Here is a 22,608-nt window from a genome sequence, read left to right as displayed (position 1 = left end):
CAGGCGGTAGCAACCGCCATCTGTGTGGTGCAGCATGCCCACCGTGAGCAACCCACGTCTCCATTCCAATGTCTACCGCACTTGTATAGGGGGTGCTGCTGGTGTCACACCGCCATGGATAGGCGATAGCAACCGCCATATGTGTGGCGCTGCATGCCCACCGCCAGCAACCCATGTCTCCATGCCAATGTCTACCACACTTGTGTAGGGGGTGGTGCTGGTGTCACACCGCCGTGGACAGGCGAATTTGGTCACATGCAATGGCAAATTCCATTGTGAACTCTGCATCAGTACACAGCAGCAACATGTTTAATGGCACATCATTGTGCACACAATGCCATTTATTGGTTTCATGCACAGGTGGTCGCACGATATGTGTGACGCACATTGGTCTGTTGTCCCTGCAATGCCACTGATGCATTTTATGGTTGATGATGCCTGACAGTGTTAAGCTGGTGTCAATAATGTGTAACCAATCATTGTGTTGTGGGTTGGGGGCGGAGCTAGCCTAGCAACGAGATGACCGCGCTTTAGGCTAGCACCTCTGGGAGGCCAACTTCTTCATCCCTATCCTACACTGCTAAGGTGGGCATGACCCACGAGAAATGCTGACATCGAGTCACGCAGCTGCCCTCTACCTCCGACGCAAGTTTTTAGAAGATTGTGCCGACAGGAGGGCAGTTATATTGGACGGTGTGGCTGAGGCCTGCAGGGAAGCAAGTGGAGGCACGCTCCGACCCACAGTAGATGACGCAGCCAAGACGTACAGCACGTACTCCGGGTTGCGGCGGACCGTGCTCCCGTAGATTCTGAGCGCGACTGGAGGCGAGTGGAGACAAAACGCTGTTAGCAATCCAGGTACCATCACGTAAATAATACGGTGGACGATCCCATGTGTGCGGACCCGCAGTGGTATATCGGCTGCAAGAGAGAGGGTGCAAATGCAAGCTGAGGACTGGGCACAGACCGCAAGGTGAACCAGCTGGGTATTGAGCGTGACCCCGGGGGGCTGGGATAAAAACCCCATAAAGAGGAAGCCCCGACCCAACCACAGCGTACAAACCCTATACAGGGGGGACTCTGGTGCCCATGCAGCAGTGTGGAGAGCACCTACAGTGACTACCACAGTGGAAGGTGCTGAGGTCTCTGGCAAGATGACCAATAAGCTGTGGGTGGCGACATGAGGATATAGTTTGCTGGTTGCTGAGCCCTGGAAATCAGCTTGGAATTTACATAGACAACATCCTGCCCTGTACCGCGTGTGAGATACCGGGAGGTGCTAGTAGGCCCCACCCTGACATAACACCTGCTGCCCAGAGACCTCTGTCGAGGAGACGGACGAGGAGAGGGCTGTGAACAGTGCTTGTGGGTTCAGGCACTGTGTGGCTGTGGGCGCGGGATCGGTTGGAGGGGTCTGCGACTGTGAAACATCTGCTGAGACACGTCCGGAGCGCGCACCGCAATATACCAGAGGCGGAAGGCGTTGCGCAGAGGACCTCTAGAATTGCGTAGCGGAGAGTGGATCTGGCATCAAGAGCAATTGTGCTGTCCTGCCGGGGAGCACTTTTGAGACAGGTACCAGGACAGCTGCGACCACTGCCTAATTGACCACGAAGTATACACTGCGGCTCAGGAGTCAAGGAAGCGCCTATACCCACCATCGGGATGGGCAAGCCAGACAAGAACCAAACACAGCTTACCTTTGACCAAGCTAAGAAAGGGGTGGAGCAAACTGGAGAGGACCAATGTGGTCTCCCACCTGCGACGACGGATAACATGTGAGCATGCACAGCATTGTCGGTGGTTTCATGGGTGCATGAAGACAAGGAGGGTGTGTTCCAGGTTCGTCTTGTGAGTGCACATCCATGTGTGTCTGTGGGGTACTTGTCCACACATGGGCACTTCGTCATGTGATGTCGGCTGTGCTTGAAACATGTGTGACCGTACCATTGTACACATTTGCTCACAGGATGTTGTTTGTGGGTGAACATTGTGTGTGTAGTTGTCAGTAGTACCTTACATTTGAGTCACGTCACAAATACAATCAGTGTCTACAACATGGATTATTTGTGGTGTGTTGTTCAAGATGTGATAGTGTGGTTCAGCTGTGCAGTGTTGTACAATTGACATCTGCTCACATCTACTCCCATACAAGAGGGCTCATAATGTGCATCAACCATACACTGTGCTGGAGGACATGGTAGGAGAGGAGGTGATCCGCAAATTCTGGCTTGACCGACCAACATTGCTGGACCTTGTTGCACAATTGGCACCGCACCTGCAGCCACACAGGGCATAACCTGGAACAATTACACCCACAGCAAAGGTGATGGCGGCACTTCACTTCTTCGCCACGGGCACATTCTAGTACAAAGTTGGTCATGCCGGGGGGGATGTCCCAATCCATGTTTGATAATCAAGGAAGTGAGCAACCCGGAATGCCCTTGAGGGCTTGGGTAATGAAAGTAGAAGGTTAAAATTGCCTTCAAGGGACTTATTCAGTCTATATTTGTTAGTTGAAATTATTCTAGAAAGGATCAATGGATCATCCTTGGGGTGAATTAATCAAAACTGATCAATTTATATTATCAACATATAACATATAAACAAAGACACAAGGAGTATACGAAAAGGTTTTTATCAAATAGTTCATTAAATCAACTTCATATACAGATAAATAAACAAATAAGATTTTAGGACTGTGGGTACACATATAAATAAATTGCTAAGTGACTCAACAGAACCTAAAAAACACCTATCCCAAAACACATTGAGTAAAACAAAGAGGGGGATGAGATGTATTGTCGACGTTTCGGTTTCTTAATAATGATTTGATGAAACCATCCTCAGGACCATTATCAGTGCTGATCTGTATAGAAATATTGTAATCTGCTCGCAAATCGCAATCACAGTTTCACGCAGTGAAAACGTTGGTGGATCACAGTATCCTAATGCCTTAACTAGTGGATGTGGAAAGCACTCATCAAGGCTGGATATGAAGTCAAATCTTCACTCCCATGCATGTATATTATAACGCAGAAATCGCCCGGTGTCACTCGTGAGGAGTCTTATCTGCTTTTTAGACACAGTCTGAAGTAATTGTGACCAGTATGAATTTTAAACAGGTCAGTAAACAGTCATTTGTCCTGCAGCGCCTAGGATTCTGGCGAAGTGGAATCACAAACACGTCCCGTCTGAAATGACTGGGACGTGTTTGTGATTCCACTTCGCCAGAATCCTAGGCGCTGCAGGACAAATGACTGTTTACTGACCTGTTTAAAATTCATACTGGTCACAATTACTTCAGACTGTGTCTAAAAAGCAGATAAGACTCCTCACGAGTGACACCGGGCGATTTCTGCGTTATAATATACATGCATGGGAGTGAAGATTTGACTTCATATCCAGCCTTGATGAGTGCTTTCCACATCCACTAGTTAAGGCATTAGGATACTGTGATCCACCAACGTTTTCACTGCGTGAAACTGTGATTGCGATTTGCGAGCAGATTACAATATTTCTATACAGATCAGCACTGATAATGGTCCTGAGGATGGTTTCATCAAATCATTATTAAGAAACCGAAACGTCGACAATACATCTCATCCCCCTCTTTGTTTTACTCAATGTGTTTTGGGATAGGTGTTTTTTAGGTTCTGTTGAGTCACTTAGCAATTTATTTATATGTGTACCCACAGTCCTAAAATCTTATTTGTTTATTTATCTGTATATGAAGTTGATTTAATGAACTATTTGATAAAAACCTTTTCGTATACTCCTTGTGTCTTTGTTTATATGTTATATGTTGATAATATAAATTGATCAGTTTTGATTAATTCACCCCAAGGATGATCCATTGATCCTTTCTAGAATAATTTCAACTAACAAATATAGACTGAATAAGTCCCTGGAAGGCAATTTTACCCTTCTACTTCCAATCCATGTTTAGCATGGTACAGCGGGATGTGCTTGAAGCCATGATGAGTTACAAGGATGATTACATCCATTTCCAACGTCCGGCAGAGTTGGCATCAGTAAAAGGGGACTTCTATGCCCTGGCCCATATTCCACACGTAGTGGGTGCCATTGATGGCACACATATTGGTCTAGTCCCACCCCAGGCACGTGAACCCATCTATCACAATCGGAAGCACTACCATTCAATCAATGTGCAAGTGGTGTGTCTGGCTGACAACATCATCTCTCATGTGTGTGCTAGATTTCCAGGATCCTCACATGACTCCCACATCCTGTGGAGCAGCATTGTCCCCCAACTGATGCCTAATCTGCATCAAGATTGTGCGTGGCTTGTAGGTGAGTGTGCTGTGATGATTACTGTGTTGTATGTGTGCCATGCTGTTCCCACCGGTACTGGTACTGATGTATGTGTCTGTCATCCCCCCACATAGGTGACTCTGCATTACCCCAACCGGCCGTGGCTGCTGAGCCCCCTACGGAATCCAACTACCCCAGGGGAAATGCGCTATAATGAGGCCCATGGGAAGACACGTCGGGTGGTGGAATGTACATTTGGACTTCTGAAGTCTAGGTTTCGCTGCCTGGATAAAACCGGAGGGGCCCTCCAATACTCATCCGGCAAAGTATGCAAAAACGTAGTTGCCTGCTGCATGCTCCACAACCTGGCCTTGCGCAAGAACATTGAAATCATCATGGACCCTGCAGACCAACAGGTTGCTCCGCCTCCCATCCCACCCATGTCCAGTGATGACAATAGTGGGGAGGAAGAAGGTGTGGGCGTCAGCTCATTGACCGCTACTTTCCTTGAATGTGAGTAAGTACGTCTTGTGCTGCGGTTCAATGCGTGATGTATGTTTACTGGCAATGTGTGGATGTGGTGTGTGAATGCTGCCTGTTCTGGTATGTTCTGTTCGCAAATAGGTGTGGGAAATGGTGTACATGCAATGCTTTCTGATGTGTGTCCTGTGATATTCGTAATTAATGAGGAGTGTGGTTGGGGTTTGTGGGATGTTGCAGTACAGTGTGGTGTGATGGGTGTGACGTGTGCTTGTTGTTCTCTCATTATCCCTAGGTCACTCCCACAGAGCCATGATTCGGAAGAACATTGATCCCCGCACCTGGTAATGACAACTACTAAGTCAAATCTGTGTTTGAAACATGGAGGTCACACAGCCTTGAGTGTTTCCGTGGTGTTTATTTACAGGGGGGATTTGTGTCAGTACCTATTTACAAAATGGTGGTGGAGGGGAAGAGTGAGTTGAAGGTCATGTCAGATGACCCCACCGTGTAGACACCACATTGTGTGGTGTAAACCTAGTCCAACAGACGTGTGCCAATGCATGGCATTATGGGGCAAGATAGTTCACAGAGTGAATGCCAGGCTCAAGGTATGTTGAAGTCAGTGCCGGTCCCTCTTCTGGCGAGTGGCTGGTGCATTGCCACTGCTCTGTCCTGGATCCAGTCTCGGACGGCCCTTCCGTCTTTGAGCCGGAGTGGACCCAGCTGTGGTGGCAGGTTGTTCGGGGGACACCTCCCTGTCAGTAAGCATGGGCGAATTTTGCGAATCCATGATACGCAAATTTGCGGATTTGCGAACTCGCAATTCGCAAAATTCGCGAATTCGTGCAAATTTGCGAATTTGCTGTTTTTGCCAGTTCGCGAGGGTTTTGTACAAGTTCGGGAACACAAACTTACTTGTGTGGTCGCAACGGTCGCGACCATGTTGTTTCTACATGTCCAGCCTGTTTGCGACCCTGTGGTTCATCGCGGCCACCCTCCGGTTCATCACTGCCACCCTCTGGTTCACCAATGCCACCCTCTGGATCATCACTGTCCCCCTCTGGTTTATCACAGCACCCTCTGGTTCATCACTGCCACCCTCTGGTTGATCACTGCCATCCTCTGGTTCATCCCTGCCACCCTCTGGATCATCACTGTCCCCCTCTGGTGTATCACAGCACCCTCTGGTTCATCACGGTCACCCTCTGGTTCATCACTGCCATCCTCTGGTTCATCCCTGCCACCCTCTGGTTCATCACTGCCACCCTCTGGTTTGCCACTGCCACCCTCTGGATCATCACTGTCCCCCTCTGGTTTATCACAGCACCCTCTTGTTCATCACTGCCACCCTCTGGTTGATCACTGCCATCCTCTGGTTCATCCCTGCCACCCTCTGGTTCATCACTGCCACCCTCTCATTTGCCACTGCCACCCTCTGGTTGATCACTGCCACCCTCTGGTTCATCAATACCACCCTCTTGTTAATCACTGCCATCGTCTGGTTCATCCCTGCCACCCTTTGGTTCATCACTGCCACCCTCTGGTTTGCCACTGCCACCTTCTGGTTCATCAATGCCACCCTCTGGTTGATCGCTGCCATCCTCTGGTTCATCCCTGCCACCCTTTGGTTCATCACTGCCACCCTCTGGTTTGCCCCTGCCACCCTCTGGTTGATAACTGCCACCCTCTCATTTGCCACTGCCACCCTCTGGCGGATCACTGCCACCCTCTGGTTCATCAATGCCACCCTCTGGTTGATCACTGCCATCCTCTGGTTCATCCCTGCCACCCTCTAGTTCATCACTGCCACCCTCTGGTTTGCCACTGCCATCCTCTGGTTCATCCGTGCCACCCTCTGGTTCAAGGCTGCCACCCTCTGGTTCATCACTGCCACCATCTGGATCATCACTGTCCCCCTCTGGTTTAACACAGCACCCTCTGGTTCATCAATGCCACCCTCTGGTTGATCGCTGCCATCCTCTGGTTCATCCCTGCCACCCTCTGGTTGGCCACTGCCACCCTCTGGATCATCACTGTCCCCCTCTGGTTCAAGGCTGCCACACTCTGGTTCATCACTGCCATCCTCTGGTTCATCACTGCCACCCTCTGGTTTGCCACTGCCACCCTCTGGATCCTCACTGTCCCCCTCTGGTTTATCACAGCACCCTCTGGTTCACCACTACCACCCTCTTGTTCACCACTGTAGATTATGGTGGGAAAGCAAAGCACACCTTCCCAGCCTCAACTGAGATCAATTAATTTGGGGCTGGTTAATGTGTCACTGAATTTGTGCTTCAAGTCTGGCACCTGCTTCCTTAGCTGTAAGACCTTCCTGTTGCAGTTATTTTTTTACAGGAGCATTGTGCCATACTGGTAACTATTCTCTGACCCTGCTTTGAGGGTCAGAGCAGGGTCAGAGAATAGTTGAAAGTAGGCAACTGAACTCTGGAGGGGGCCCTCAGGAAGCACTACAGGGAATAGTTACAAATTAGTTTGAACTTTTGCACCTGCTAAGTACTTTCAGTTTTCCAAACTTTGTTTTTCTTCCATTTCGCAAGATTTGCGGGACGCGAAATTGAACTTGCAATCTGCAAATCCGTGCAAATTTGCTGATTTCTCTTTTTTTGCATGTTCGGGCGTTTTTTCTTTTTTTTGCGTGTTCAGCGTTTTTTTGCTTATTCGCGGGCCGCTTGCAGCGCACCGACCCCGAGGTTGCCCATGAGGTCATGTACAGGCGCGGCCATCCTGTTTGCGTGACGTGTTTTCGTTTCCGGGCGCTCGTTGCAAGTTTGCGTCGTATGCGGCGCGCGATTACGTATTCGTTGGCTTTTTTTGTGCTCCGGGGGAAATATCGTGCGAACTTACCCACGCGGTCCTCTATGGGCGCGGCCATCTTGTTTTTCATTCACTGCTATGGTTTTGGGCATGCTACCTTTCTATCCACCTTACATCTTTGCAATCCTATGTTTTTCTGAACTTTTTTTTTTTTGCTTATTATCTCTCTCTTCAATTTCCTACATCTATATTTTGTGTTTTTTAGGTTTTGCCTGCAAGTGCGCACGTAGTGCGCATGCGCTAAAAAACCTCTTGAGTTCTATGTCGGCTTGATGACCCGCCTCTGTCTCTCATTGGCTAGCTCCATAAATGGAGGCTAGCCATTGGGAGACAGAGGCTGTCAATCACGCTTTCTTGCGAAAACGCGATTCGGGGGCGTTTCTCGTTCTTTTTTTAAGCCCCGCCCCTTTGTCCTGGGCCGTGCTGTGATTGGCTGCCGGCCCGGGACCTGACTTGTTATAAATGTTGTTGCCTTGCTCTACTGCAACCCCTTCCTTGTGATGTATACTAACGGACGCACTGACGGCCCAAATTTGCTCCTACTGGGTGTCGGAGCCTCATGGTGTGCGGGGGAATCCTCTTGTGCCGTGATCTGTCCAGCTTGCGCCACGAAATCGGCCGCGGCAGCTGGAGAATCATACGGGCGCGAAGAAACAAAATGGCGGCCCGGCGTTAGATCCTGGCGTATCTCCCGACTCCCGGCACCGTGATTAATTGGCCGAGCCTGGCTGCACACCGCTGGGACTGCATTGGCCGATTATCCTGTTGACGCCGGAGGAGAACGGGCGTCTTGACCGGACCTTGCCGCATCCCGCCTGAATAACCTTCTGTCGGATGCCGCCGCTGAAGTGGGGAGGACGAGTGGACCGACGGCTGCCCTGACTATTACCACTGCGGGGTGGTGCGGTGAGTGGCGTGTAACCCTGCTGGGCTTTCTGGCCGTGCTGGACGCGGCGCTGCCGGGAGACTGCTTCCTTCCCCGCCCCCCCGCCATCCTGGCTGCATTCCCCGTCTTGCCCCCTGCCCTGATAGTGGTGCGGGCTGACCGGGGTGACAGAGAAGCGCTGCAGTGACAATCCTAGGCTGGCGACCTGATTAATATCCTGGAGTTTCCCTCAGCTGCTGGCTCCGTGTAAGGGGTGAGGGGACTGATTTCAGGATCCTGCACATGGTGGGCCCGAATTTCTCATTGCCGGCTGGCGGGAGGTGGTCGGGCGGAGTGCCCTGCGGCCCGGGATGACTGCCACTTTGGCTGGAGGGGAGACGGAAGATCTAGCACTAGCTTTGCCCAGGGCTCCCACCAGGCAGTACAACAACTGGGATCAACAGTATTAACCTCCCCGACCACCACCCGTGGGACACCCCTCCTCATCCGCTGGGCGCCTACCGCACTGCTACATATCTACCCGGGCTGTTCTCTCTGCCCCTGCTGAATGGGCACCTTCTCACAGCAGACGGACCACGGCGGTATTTTCGACTAGACGGGGCGCCGCAGTGGTGATGTCCCCCTGCGCTGGGCGGTCTGGTGGCACTGCCTCCTGAGTGTTCTTGCCCCCCAGCGACTTGCGCCCAGCCTAGGGCCCCCATCCTCTTGTGTGTTGCGGCCTGAGGGACTTGAGGCGGCCCTCCGTGGAAAAGAACTACTCATCGCTAAGCTGCACCCGTGCTCCAGTGCCTCACTTGGAGCAATGGTCCTGTTATCTGTAATGGAAATAGCATCTCTTAGAGGCAGAGTAGCTCTAGCTTCTTTCCGTCTCTCAGCTGCTTTCCCACCTCTTGCCTACACGGAGGACTAAAGCAAGTCTGAGTGCAGCATAGCTGGATAAATAAAATAAAGAGTTTTTTAGGTCGGAGCCCACCAGACTGTGTGCTGCCTTCTTGTGGACATGCTGAAAACGGACCTAGAAGTGCACTTTTCCCATTGCTAAACACTGCCTTTTTGTTTTTTCATTCACTTTTCCTTACTTTTTGTTCGCTGGCGCAATGTATTAGCTGGGCCAGCCTGTAATTGTCCCTCCCTTGGACCCTTCTGATTGGTTGCTTCTATGCGTGGCCAGTGTCTGCTTTTCAGGTTTTCTTTTTTTCTTTTTGCGAAGCACTCCATGAGAGTGCATGCGTGTCCACCTGTTGTCTGTCGTGTACTTTTCTCCCCACTGCTTTCCTCGGTTTCCAGTGTGCTTTTATTTTTCAACTCCGCTTCTCCCCCACCTGCCCTCCATGCTATTTCCCCTACCTGTCCTTCTGTTCTGATTATTTTACTCCTCCTGTCCTTCTTTCACGTCTCACTGCCAAAATATATATTTATTTTTTAACGCCTATTAGCTTTGCCAGTGCTTGTTATTGCTTGCTCCCGTCCCTCTCCATTTTGCTATTGTTGCTGCTTTTCCCTACTCCTCCCGCCTCCCTGTTCGTTATTGTTGCTTGCCTTGTAACTTTGACCCCTCCCCTGTTGTTGTGGCTTACCTGTCCATCTTCCCCACAGACACCCTGTTGCGTTCCCACGCCCCTCATTACATTACTCACCTTGTTACTAGCCCTCGTCCCTCATGCTCCCTATAGCATTGTTGCTTGTGCTGCTCTGTTATTTGCCCCCTCCCTTCCCACCAGAAACAAAACCATAAGATGCAGCCAGTGCTGGCTGTCTCATGACATTTCTTTCTCCAAAATTTCACACATGCTGCACAGCACCCACACTGCTTCATATGGCTAAAAAACACTTTCCAAGCCAATAGCAAATTCATTTGTGTCTTTTGTTGTTTATTGGTTGATGATATGTGCATGATTTATTTGTGTGTAACGGGTTCACATCTTCGTCTGATTACTATGACGCTATGACACTGCTGTTGATCTCTGTGGGTAGCTCCACCTGTAGCATTTGGCTGGGGATGGCAGCAGCAGGGAGTTGCTCCAGCAGCAGCAGTACTTTAGACTGGAGGTAGTAGCGACTGGTGGCGGTGGATGCAACAGGTTGCTCTAGGATCCTCTGTCGTGTTTTGAGCCACTGCCATTGGTTAATTAGTGCCAGTGTTTGCCAATGATCGGCACCCTTGCTTATTTCTAAACACCGACAAATTTTTAGAACAGTAAACCACAAGGCGACGCTGTCTCTCTATTTTTTAGCAAACCACTGCTATGTACTATAAAAACATAAATAGAAATAGCACTTTGGGGCCTTTCCTAAAGCTCAGGGCGACCTGGAATTGTGCAAAATGTCAGCTTCTGTAAGTAATGCTGCCACAGTAATACAGACACTGGCATTTGGAGGAGCTGTGGTTAATGCCAGCTGCAGTGGCAGAGCTCTGACCCTAGGACTTTTATTTTTACAAATGAAACTGGGGTCTCTGCAATATTTGTGAGGCAAATTAAAGGCTTCAAAGTATGATGTTCACAATAACCAACACCCTCACATAAGAACATGCTTAAAACGTTCCCTACAAATGAAAAGTGATTGTAAGATAACTGATCGATAATATGCTTTTCGGGCATAATTCCAGCCAGAGGGACAGTGTGTGGGTGAAAGAGTGGTAATTGCACTGCTTTTAGCAAAATTGAAACATCACCGTTTTTCCATTTTATGCAAACTGCAAGGACTTCCCGTCCATGCTGGCCCTGGAGGGTGCGTCCCAACGGGGGGGGGGGGGCTGTGTGTGTCTGTGGCTCTGTGTATGTGTGTGTATGTGTGTGGCTCTGCGTGTGGCTCTGCAGGTATGGATGTGTGTGGGGGTCTGTGTGTTTGTGTGTGGCATTTGCGAGAGATTAAGCTATTGGCATTGTAAATGACAGTGCCATTTATTTATCTGTTTTGAAAATCAACACATAAATAAAAATGTTGTCGTTTACAATGCCAATAGGTCTAACTTTTTCAAAGGCGAAACCGTTGCATTGTAAATGCTTGTTTTAACTTTTTGTTACTTTATTACCTACTTTATTTCTTTTGCTCTCTCTCTTATTTTTTTTTCACACCTATTCTTCTTTCCTTCTTCTTGTGCCCAGGACCATGGCTAAGGGAGGTGACAAGGGCAAGGGGAAGGGCCCAGCCCCACGTACCCGGCTCCCTTGCGGCCGTTGGAGGGGGGAGGAAGTGCAGCCTAGGGAGATCTTTTCTGCAGTGGAGGTGGCCGCCTTGCTGGTTTTTGTCCAGGTCCACCTCCCTAAGACCGTGGCAGCAGGTGGGCAGGTTGCTTCCGGTTACGGCCTCCGGGAGCATCACCAGCTGTGGGAGAAGGTGTGCCGGCACATGTATAAGGAGTCTGGGGTCCGGCGCACCTTCCACCAAGTGACGCACCGGTGGACTGACATCTTGGACCGGGAGCATGACATGCTCGACCTGCTTGGTGTGGAGATCTCTGGGCTTGGTAAGTAGCTATTTAATAACTACCTTTTTTTCCTTCTACTCTGTTATATTGCTAATCTATTTTTTTCCTGAAGAGTACGAATGCTGCTGATTAGATTACATTGCAGGTAAATAATGTTTAAATAGCTTCTGTCATTGCAGGTGCTCGTCTGGTTATTGGCGTTGCTACTATGCTTATTTGTTTGCAACTTTTTAGTCATTTGAGAGCATTACTACGTAATACTAGAGACAGTAGACTCAAGTCCAGTCCTTCTTTGTACTCCTGCTGCTGCCACTTTGAAGAGATAGTGGTGGATTGATACGTTGAGTATACTATTTATTACTTGTTCTAGGACATTTGTTAGTGGTCTGCAATCATGATGACTGACTGTGTCTGTCACGAGACGTCTCGTGCTGCTGAGTGATGGCAGTCGTAGTAGAACCTTTTTGTTGTTGATGTAGTTAGTGAATTACATAACTTTCCTATTAGACAGTCTGCGAATCCTGCAATACTGTACTACTATCCTCTTAGTTGACCAGATCAGATGCAATTGATGTTAATTTATTTCCCCGACATAATTTTAGATTGAGTACAAAGAAATCAAATATTTCCCAAAAAACAATCATCCATGTTGTGTTTCTTTATTTCATGATCACCAGCAACTCCCAGGGGCAAGGCAACGGCAACGACAGAGACTCCGGTGGCAGACGTTGGACAGGAGCAGTCCCTTCCAGGCTCTTCTGCTGGCCCCAGTAAGTTGTCTTATTGTTATCTTAATACTTATACTTCCCCAAATTTTACAGCTCCTATTTATTATAAACTGGTTCCTAATAATTATATGTTTTCAAAATAGTCTTGGATCTTCTTCTAATGTAGACTACTTTCTACATTCTTACCCTGCCTCTACCATCACTCTCTGTGCTACTACTATTTACAATTATGAGTCGGTCTGTGTAGGTAGCTAAGCTTGCCCATTCGGCAAACGGTGTGAAACAAAACTCTGATACAGCAATAGCTCTAGGCACTGAGTGTAGTCCTCTGGGTTGCCCTGGCTGTCTATTCCAGTCTTCTTAATGTAAGTGCTTTGACAATTTGCAACAACAAAATGTAATTATTTACACCAAGTTAAAGGTAGAAGTGTCCTTTTCGATTTGAGAGGAGCACATCCCATACCGCTAGTGTTTCAGGGACTATTCTGCACACAAAGAAGTATGAACAAGATGATAGGTGCAGTTCGTCTTTCGACATACCTCAGTCCGAACAGAAGTTGAAACCCCAATCCCCTGACTGACTATCTAGAATGTCTGACCAATGATTTTTACGACCCAGAAGAACAGAAGAAGACTACCTCTGAATCCCGGCCTATCTGAGTCACTGAAACATGACTGCCACGTGCAGTAGTTCAAACCTTTCCGCTCACTCACTCGTAAACAAAAACCACACAGTGTTTGTTAGTTTTAAAGTTTTATTTTCAATTAAGAAATAAAAACACTATTTCTTTATTTTTAATAGCGTAGTATTCTGATGGATGAAGATGACGTTAAAGTTGCAACAACATTCCCATGAATGAAATTAGTACGACTCAAAATTAATAATAGTTAACAGACACATCAAATTATTAGAATAACTGTGCGGGAGCCCCCACCTTCTTTAAAGTACTTAAAGTACTGCAGGTGATGACTTACTAGTAGTTGGAGAATTGTCTGGCAGAAGGGCAATGGAATCTTCTTTCTGTAATGAGAAAAATGCTGCCCGTCAAGCAAGCATTCATAAGTTGTCATAAGAACAAGTTTAGCATTTAATGGAATAAGCATATAAAAGGTTAACACCCTCCCCAAAACCGTTACTTTTTTTCAATCCCAGTAATAAAAAAAAATATGTTATGTAACATTTTCTTCCGTTACGAGACAAAATAGGGGGTTGTGTATGGCATCTGAAAATATGACATGTTTTTCCTAGACGTCACAACATCTGACGCGGCACAGATGACAACCAGTGCCGAGGCCAGCAGTGCGGAGGGGTCCACTCAGGATGCGGCGCCGCCAACAGGAGGAGCTGGGGGGAAGACTCAGCGGACTGTGGTAAGTTATTATACTCCTTACTTATTGAAATTTTTTTGAGTAGCCTCGCAAAGGAGTGTATGATGTACTGTACAGTAGTACAGAGTACACTAGTATAAGTACACTGTACTGTCAAGAACATTTACTGATTTAGAACTACTTTTTGGGCTATCACGGAGAAGACAGTCAACCTTGACTTGTAATAGCATTAGCTGCGGTACTTCTCTGGTAACCAATGGCCCCCTTTATTTCACTTCAACTCAGCTGGCAAATTTTTATTGTGATTTGTGAAGCCAAGTCATATCAGATGAAGTTTAGGGATGTGAAGAACGAAAAGTTAAAGAAGGGTGAAACGAAGGACGAGCGAGTCTTAATATTTATGACTGTAAAGAATGGTTTTGTTGAATGCAATTCAACATAAGAAGACAGCGCTTTCCAAAATATAATGAAAAGGGTGTTAGTTGGTTTTTGACAAAAATAAATTTTGGTACATTTGAGACATCAAGAAGAATCATAGACGTACTTTCGAAGCCTGGATGTTATCTTCTTTATCCTCCTCTTCGATAGCAGGGGAGTACGATGTAGTAGAGCAGACACTGAGTGGAAGAAGTATGGCCGGTGGCAGTGCCACCCCTATAGAAAAGTAAGACATTCAGATCCCCACTTGCATGTACTGCTTAAAGTACTGCGAGTCTGCATCATCATGGCCTGTGTCTGTATTTCTTGGGTGAAAGCAGAGTGAGCTGCCATTATGGCGGCGAGCACAAGTTCACGTACCAGTGATTTCTTTTGCAACCCAAAAGAAAAAAAGTAAAAAAAGGCCTTTTTTTAGTACTCTCTGACTATGTTTGTAGTAGTGAGTCCACCCATAGTGCGGCTAGTGGAATTCCTGAAACTCCCAGTAATGTCACAGGCTTACAATGACGGCGGAAAGATACATGCCAAAATGTTATACTGTTACAACAGGTATCTGTGCACACGTCGCCTTTTACAGAGTAAATGCTGTAGGTAATCAAACAACACAACCAATAGACAAACAATGTGGAAGTAGTCTTGATAGAAGTTTTTCTTCAATTCAGATTTTATCCACCACGCCCAGCCAACACGTGTTTTGTCAGGGCTAGTAGCCCGCAACTTCATCAGGGCTCCCGCGGGCAGCGGTTCCAAAGCTATTGCCACAATTGCAAGGTGCTCTCAGCCGCTTCCAATTCTGACCCAGCTACCGGGTACTGTGGAGGTTCTCGCTGATTCGTCTCAGCAGTCTCAGCTTTACAGCGTCTCCGCGTGTAAACTGTAAATGACTTCCGCATTTACACGCGGAGACGCTGGAAAGCAGTTCGTCTTAACCTGCCGCTCACACGGATACTCCTATGGTGTGTTGCATCTTTGGTATTAACCATCACACGGACAGCTGAGACGAATCAGCTAGAACCTCAACAGTACCCGGTTGAGAGCACCTAGCTGAGGAAATGTAGAATTTTATGGTCAAGTTGTGTTCCCTAGCGCGTACCCCACCGTCTCCATGTACGAGTTAAAGTGCATGTAACTTCCCTCCTGTATCAGCTATGAAGACGCAAATACATTTGCGTCCAACGTCAACATGTCCTCTTTCAGACCCACCCTGAATGGGTTGAATGGTCCGTTCCTAAGTATGCTATGCCAACGTCTTTTTGTAGTGTACTTCCACGTTTTTCAGCTCTAGTTGAGTAGGCCCTGAATTTCTGCCACCGAGCCTCTATTCTGGCTTCTGACTCCAAGGGCCTCTGCCCAGGCTGCCTCTGCACCCGTGAACTCTGACTTACTTTCAGCGCGGCCTCTCGCGCTCAGCCCAGCCTGCTGCCTGCCAAGATTGACTATAACCTTCGAGTTATCTGTTCCGCTCCCCGAAAATACATTCCTGCCTGCTAGCTTCAGTAAACATCCCTCTTCAGCTACAGGGCCAAAGGGCCGACCTGTCTCTGTGCAAGTAATTCATAGCTTCTGTTGCCATGCTTCCATGGAAGGCCCATGCCCCCACGCTTCTCATACAGACACTCAGGCGCTTATGTACGCACTCACAGTCAGTATAGAATAGTTTCTGCCCTAGAGACCTTTCCGCCCAGATAGCTTAGTTCCTAAAAACACCAGATATCAGATATGATAGAAGCACAAGTTGATCTGACATGCCAGACTTCTGTCTCTTTCCGTCAGTGTAAATGTCAAGCCCCCTGCACCCTCCAGCTTCACGTCAATCACACGTCATGCAGCTGCGCGCGCATCCAAGCTTCCGATTTCTGCTGACATTGCAACATTTCTGTTAGTGCCACCCTTTTGTGACACCTACCTGTGACGTTTCTAGCACACACCTCTAGTTCACGCCTTCTGATTACGTACTTGTAACACGTGTATACTGTTATCTTGTCTTCTCTCAGCTGTTACGCCCATTATGACTGTTTAGTATGACATGAATTAAGTATATAAGCTATGGATTGTCAATAAATTGTAGCGCGCGCTCACTCTATCCCTTCTGACACCCTTGTGGTGGTCAGAACATGATATTCTGGTCTAAGACCATTCCTTTTTGAGGAATAAAACCCCTATGAACTCTAACACCACGGACTCTGTTTTCTTTCTTTCCGATTGAGTTATTATTGATTAAGTACTTACCTGCATAGAAATTAAGAGAGTAAATTAATTATTTACGTCATTTTGGCGCCCGAATAGGGACCCCTCCCCCACCTCACGCGCCGGTTGGTGCATTTGCCTGCTGTGTCCCCTGCCATCAGTTAGATGGAACTACGCGTACCGGCAGGATTTCCTGCATCTCCCTCTGACCCACGGAGGTGACGAAGACTGCGATCAGTACCCAGACGAGGCGGTGAGGAGTGCGGAGGATCCCGACCAGAGCCTAGCCGAAAGAAGCAAGGTCCGAGGTGTCGAGAGGCCCACCAGGTTTCCGAAATTTTCCGAAGTTTCCCGAAGTTTTCCGAAGTGTCGAGTCGAGTCCAGTCGAGTTTTCCGAGGCCTTCTGTTTCCGTGCTTCCCGGTGAGTACCATTGCTGGGACGTATCTAGACGGGTTTGGGTACACAAGTCCGGTCTGCACTGTTTTTAGGCAGTGTATCTGTACTGTTTAGCAGTATATCTAGTCTGAATTTCTGCACTGTTACACCAGTGTATCTGTACTGTTTAGCAGTACATCCTGTATAGGGGGTAGTCATCTATGTCTCAAATGTCTTTTCATGTGATTAATGTTGTGGTATGAATGTGACCGTTTTTATGTGCATTATTGTGTTTCTTGTATAACTAGTTATATTCAGAATTAAGTATCAAGGATCGAGCATTCAGTTGAAAGTCAGAACCCCTTACGAGAAGTGCACCCTGTTATGGGTACGGATCACCTTTTGAAACGTGTATATGTACACACGCCTCTGACCAAGTTAGAACTGTTAGAAATGAAGAAACTAGTACTGTGTCATGATAAAGACCCCGCAGGTTTTCACAGAGAGCTTAAAGACATGCTACTGATGGGGGATTACACATATGATGATATCATGAAAATGTTAAAAGTACTGTTGCCCACGGGCATCTACGAGAAACTAAAAGAAAAGGAATGGGAGGTGGGAGACACAAAGATTGCATGGGCAGAGATAGAAGACGAAGAAAGCAAACGTGTCCCAGGGGTAGGCCTTGGGGATAAAACTAAAGCATTACCAGGTTTAATAGTACAGGTCCTGCCAAGATTATTGACAACTAGAAAGGAAGATTGGGACGCGATCTCGTCCTGTAAACAGAAACATGATGAAGATACTAGTGATTTCTATTCAAGATTCGAGAAATGTTTCATTATTAGTAGTGGCCTCAAACCAAGTAGCGAGTCATATCCGCATCTTTTTGTATCAAAACTAGTCGAGAACTCCCTACCATTAGTTAAAAACCGAGTGTACAAAGTTGAAAGTACTTGGCAGGCAAATACGCCATCCCAGATGTTACAGATGCTCCAATATCATCAGAACAGAATTAGGGAAGAACAAGACCAGGAACAAAAACGCATGAAAGACACGAAGATGAAAATGTTAGTAGCTCAGACGGTCCCAGCCGACGGTCAGAGAAAGGGTGGGACCCAGACAAGTCACACTACAGCTCCCGTTAAAGGGACATGTAATTACTGTAAGCAGCCAGGTCATTACGTACATGAATGCCCAGTCCTGAAACATAATATAGCGACGGGTAAAACTAAAGAAAGACCGCATCCGCCTAGACAGGACCATAACCAGCATCAGTCTTCACAGAATACACAGAATACACAGCCTATGCATGCTTCTTCACCTTCAGCACAGACAGTAGCGGTACCACAGCCACAGCCCATTGCCGCATCTCAGCAAGTTTCACAGCAGATGTACCAGTATGCCCAGTCCGCATATCCAGATTATCCCCGATATACATGAAACAGCCTAGAGAGGGAAGGTGGCTTGCCTCTTATTGAAATTCCTGTAGATCAAGAAGGTCCTTATGTACACAGTCACGTATTGGGAAAAGACAGAAAGTTTTTAATTGACACAGGGGCAAGTCGCACTACGATCAGCCATGATGAAGTCCCAGGGGCACCCCTCTCAGGCTCACAGAATGTTTCCCTGGGTTTTTCAGGACAGCCTATTGTAAATGAGGTATCAGAACCAGTCCCCCTGGCTGTGGGTCCATTATCACGTGTTACAGACTTGTTACTTACAAAATCATGTCCAGAAAATCTGTTAGGAATTAAAACATTGAAGGCTCTAGGAGCTATGATATGCTGTTCCCCGGAGGGAGTTAGACTCTTTCTACGGGATTTCAAGGGTCATTATGTTTTGCGAGAATTTGATGTCAGATTGAAAAATGTGCCAGATTACTTGTGGGCAAAAGGCCCAACTGATGTAGGTTGCATGCACATCACCCCATACCGCGCTACACTCAAGGCAGGTGTTGTTCTACCACGAATCAGACAATACAAGTTACCACCCGATGCTGTAGTGGCTTTACTGAAAATCATTGAAGAGCTCATTGCCCAAGGAGTGGTCGTAGAGACCGACTCCAATGTCTGTAATTCACCGATTATTCCGATTCTTAAACGTACTGATCCCAATGCACCGCCAGTATATCGGCTGGTGATTGATCTTCGAGAACTGAACAAATGCATTATACCACAGTTCCCTGTGGTCCCCGATATCTCATCCCTATTGACTGCTATTGATTCAGAAGCAACGTTCTTTACTGTAATTGACCTCAAGAACGCCTTCTTCAGCGTGCCTATTGATCCAGAGAGCCAATATCTCTTCGGATTCAGTTTAAATGGACGCAGCTTCAAATTTTCACGCGCACCTCAAGGATTCACAGAAAGCCCCAGCATCTACAGTCAAGCACTGAAAAGACAACTAGATTGTATTCAAATGCCAGTTAACACCGCTTTACTGCAATACGTCGATGATCTACTGATCACCGCACGAAGTGAGCCCGAATGTGAACTAGCATCATTGACAGTTTTACATTTTCTGGCCGACAAGGGACACAAGGTGTCTCCTTCGAAGCTACAATTCTGTGTTCAGCAAGTTGTGTACTTGGGTCACTTGCTGTCCAAAGTGGGGAGACAGCTCACTCCCGATCGCATTCAGTTAATTGTAAATATGCCACAACCCCAGACACAATAGGAAGTGCGGGCCTTCATAGGCCTCACCTCGTACTGCAGACAATGGATTCCTCAATATGCATTTCTAGCTAAACCACTCATCCAGTTAACGACACAGGAGGCAGCGACTTCGACTGCCCTTCCTTGGAATCAGGAACACACACAAGCTTTTGAAGAATTAAAGAAAGCCTTATGCCAAGCACCAGTTTTAGCGACACCATGTTACAGCAAACCGTTTACACTTTTTGTTACAGAACGTGATGGTACAGCGTTGTCTGTCCTCACCCAAGATCAAGCAGGTTCACATAAGCCTTGCGCTTATTTCTCAAGTACATTGGATTCAGTAGCCCAGGCACTCCCTGCGTGCTTGAAGTCAGTAGCAGCAACAGCGTTAGCCATCAGACAGAGCGACTCAATTGTGTTAGGCCATCAATTAACAGTACAAGTTCCACACTCTGTAGAGGTTCTGTTAAACAGAACCCAGACTCAGCACCTGACTATAGCACGACTGACAGGTTATGAATTAACGTTATTCCAGCCACACATAGAAATCAGGCGCTGCAGTATTCTGAACCCCGCAACACTGTTACCTACAATTATGACAGATCCAGCCCCGCATGATTGTATAGAAATAATTAATGCAGTAACAAAGCCACGACGAGATTTAACAGATGTTCCACTGACAAATCCAGACCTGACACTTTATGTGGACGGTTCATGCATGAGAACAAGTACGGGAGAATTAGTGGCCGCATATGCAGTGACCACTGAAAATGAAGTTAAAGAAACATATCGTATTGACACACTGTCTGCTCAAGCAGCAGAGCTCATCGCTCTGACCCGAGCTTGTATACTAGCCAAGAACAGAAATGTTAACATATACACTGATTCCCGTTACGCGTTCGGAGTCGTACACGACTTCGGCATGTTATGGCAAGAACGAGGTTTCCTGACCTCTCATGGTGCCAAGATACAACACGGTCCCCTCATTCAAGCACTGCTAGAAGCAATACATTTGCCCTCGGGCATATCAGTCATGAAGTGTAAAGCACATACTAAGGTCACAGATTCTGTTTCCCAGGGTAACGACCTGGCAGATCAGACAGCGAAACATACAGCATTGACTCACACTCAGACAGCTGACATGACAAAGACAATAGTACCGACAAAGTGTATGGCAGTCAAGGATCCCGCCCTAGATGTAATTGATATTCAGGCACATGCTACCCCAGGAGAAATAAAGAAATGGATTGAACTAGGAGGGATCCAGACAGGTCAAGGTTGGATGACGAAGGGAAAATCTACATGGTTTCTCCCTGACTCTATGGTTCAAGTCATGATTAATACAGCACATAGCCCAGCACATCTAGGAGAGAAAGCGATGTTAGACAGTTTACAAAATCTCTGGAACAATAAACACTTACGAGCAGCAGCAAAACAGAAAGTGCGTACTTGCATGATCTGTTGTCAGTTCAATCCAGGTAAAAGTGTCCCTGTAGAGCAAGGTGGATTTCATCCTCCCGATCACCCTTTTGAAGTCCTCCAGATGGATTATATCCAGATGGACCGTTGTCGAGGATTCAAGTATGTTCTTGTAGTTGTTTGTGCTCTGTCCCGCTGGACCGAAGCATACCCAGTTCCAGACTACACTGCTCCGACCACTGCCAGGCAGTTGGTTCGTGAATTTTTTCCACGATACGGTTTGCCTCGTGTCGTATACTCAGATAACGGACAACCCTTCTCGTCCGAGTTAATGAAGCAGGTTTCTTTACTGCTGGGATACCAGTGGAAATTTCATTGTGTCCGACATCCTGAAGCCGCAGGCCTTGTAGAAAGGCATAACCAGACACTAAAGATCCGCCTTGCAAAGATATGTCAGGAGAAAGGGGTCGACTGGATAGTCGCCCTGCCAGTGGCACTATTCTACATGAGGATGGTTGCCCACTCGAGATCAGGGCTATCCCCGTACGAAGTGGTTTTTGGCAGACCACCGAATATGTGGGGGACGCCCATTCCGAAAAAGATCACTGATGTTGATTGTAACATGTTGACAGATTACCTTGCCTCCTTGATGTCTGCACTCCAATCATGTCGTTCACAGGTTGCCGCAGCCTTCCCTGACAACACTGATGTAAAGCCGCACGAGGTCCGTCCTGGGGACCTGGTACTGGTCCGAAATTTCGACAGGAAGAGTCCGCTGGAGCCCCGCTGGAAAGCACCGAAGACCGTCCTTCTCACCACGAGGACCGCCGTCAAGATCGAAGGGAGAAAGGGGTGGGTCCACACGAGTCATGTGAAAAAATTTTGTGGACTGAAACCTGATCGAGACTCGTCCACCCCCACCAAAGACTGTGTTGAGCCAAAAGACTTTACCGTTACCGAACGAGACAAAACTCCCCAAGAGGAGTATAGGTCGAAACTCCGATCTAGCAAGTCAGACAGTTTAATTGTTTAAGTCCTCCCCTAGGTGAATCGGTTAAATAGTTTCTGACATGTATCCCCTAGATCGAGATAGAGAGAGAGAGAGACAAGTTAAGAAAAGTGCATATTGTAAATCACTCCGTAGTCACTGTATAGTGACACTATTAATCATGTTTATTCTAAGTATTTTAGTTATTGTTGCTAGCATTCTGCTACCTATCTACTGGCCTATTTTCAGGCGTGAACAATCTGTTTACAATGTCTCTGCTGAACACACTTTTAGCAAGTTACCTCTACACGAACTCTCTTACAGACTTGCACTGCGCAACAACACATTCATTAGTATGTTACACCACTCCCATCAGACTAACAATGCTACAGACTGCTGGATATGTGGCCGACTCCCTCCCTACCAGAATTACAAGGGAGCCCTTCCCCTCTTTCCGTACCCGTTCACTCACAATGGCTCCTGTGGGGCATCGTTTAAAATAATTAATTCCTTAGATCCCGATATTGCTGTCTTCGATGGGGGCTGGGTTTGGGGAAACTTGAACTTAGTC

This window comes from Lissotriton vulgaris, chromosome 3_1 (genome assembly GCF_964263255.1).
Source record: "Lissotriton vulgaris chromosome 3_1, aLisVul1.2, whole genome shotgun sequence".
NCBI lineage: Eukaryota > Metazoa > Chordata > Amphibia > Caudata > Salamandridae > Lissotriton > Lissotriton vulgaris.
This window is presented reverse-complemented; position numbering follows the sequence as displayed.